The 1,216-nt window shown below is 65.0% G+C and overlaps 1 protein-coding gene across 3 annotated transcripts in view; it reads left to right on the plus strand.

Moving 5' to 3' along the window:
* Nucleotides 1-312: 312 nt before the first annotated feature.
* The window catches only part of LOC112110977 (monocarboxylate transporter 2-like), a 48,605-nt gene continuing 47,701 nt past the window's right edge, over nt 313-1,216 (plus strand). The window contains exon 1 of one of the 3 annotated variants that reach the window (XM_024206217.3): nt 313-517. The gene's annotated coding sequence lies outside the window, so the exon portion shown is untranslated. Of the gene's footprint in view, nt 518-781; nt 891-1,216 lie in introns of those variants that run through there. The other 2 variants (XM_024206219.3, XM_024206216.3) reach the window with 2 other exon arrangements.

The raw sequence follows: 1,216 nt of genomic DNA on the forward strand, positions 1-1,216 counted from the left end.
CTCTTTTTTGAAAGTTCAAATATGGTAACCCTAACCTATGGGGTGGGAAACACATTGAAAGGAAACACGCCGCCCAATTACAAAACGCATCTGCTGTTCCCCGCCCCCTTCACAATTCTAATACTGGGGGGGGGGGGGTTTGGTAACCCCGGGAAGGGCGTTCCCGTGGGAAGGGAACTGGGCAGTGCCCCTTCCAGGGGGGGGTCCCGCTTTTCAGCGCAGCTCAGTGTTTTATTTTTACAATGCACCGGGGGACCCCCCCCCCCAAACAGCATCTGCCTGGTTCGCCCTGCAGAGAGCTTGGCGGGGGCGCATCCGGAAGTTTCAAACGAAGGCGAGAAGTTAGCTGCCGGTTCTGCAAAGCCCCCCCGTTGAAGTCTGGGGGTGTTCGCTTGAGCTTCCCCAGCCAGCCTGCGAAGGGGCGCCGCGTCTTTCCCTTCAGGGCCCGTCCTGCCCCGGAGCAAAGGAGGAGCCAGGGGCACTTTTCGCTCGTGCAACAAAACGGATGCAACAGCTGGTGCGTTACTTTGCACCGCCTCTCCAAAGCCAGCTAACCCCCCCTCTCCCCCTCCGGCCTGCACCCCTGCGTGGCTGCAAGAGGCGCTCTCTGCCTGGGGGGGCGATTGGCAGCCCCATGCAGAGGCAGGGCGGGCCCCTGGGGGCTGATCAGCTGCTGCTCCTGGGGTGGGACGGGGAGGGACGTGTCCCAGGGGAAGGGAGTCACTGTTAACCCCCTCCTGCCTGGGCTCCCCCCCCCCGGGTCTGGGCCGGGCAGGCTGGAGGAGAGCACCTGCTCCCCGCCCCCCTCGCGCTGGGCGCAGTGAGATTTTCCGCCAACTCTGGCGCTTTCCCGCCGCCGCTGCCCGCGCAGTGCCAGGCTCGGCGCGCAGGTGAGTGGGCGGCCCGGCGCGGGGCCCCGGGAATCGGCTGTCTCGGGGAAGGGCCTTGCGGGGTGTTTCCAGCTGGGGGGGCGCTGGGAGCTTGCTAGGGAGCTGAGCTGGTAGCGGGGTGCATGTGCCTGTCTGTGGCCTGCCTGCCCAGTCTGTGTGCCACGTGGCACATGCATGTGTGTCTGCGGGTCCGCTCTGCACCGCCTGTGTGCCACAGGCATGTTCTAGTGTGCACACCCTACGTGCAGCCTCTGTACCAGGCATGTGCCGGTCTGTGTGCCACAGGCATGTGCCAGTGTGCACACCCTACGTGCAGCCTCTGTACC

This window comes from Terrapene carolina, unplaced genomic scaffold, assembly GCF_002925995.2.
Source record: "Terrapene carolina triunguis isolate 2854851 unplaced genomic scaffold, T_m_triunguis-2.0 Scaffold89, whole genome shotgun sequence".
NCBI classification, from domain to species: Eukaryota; Metazoa; Chordata; order Testudines; family Emydidae; genus Terrapene; species Terrapene triunguis.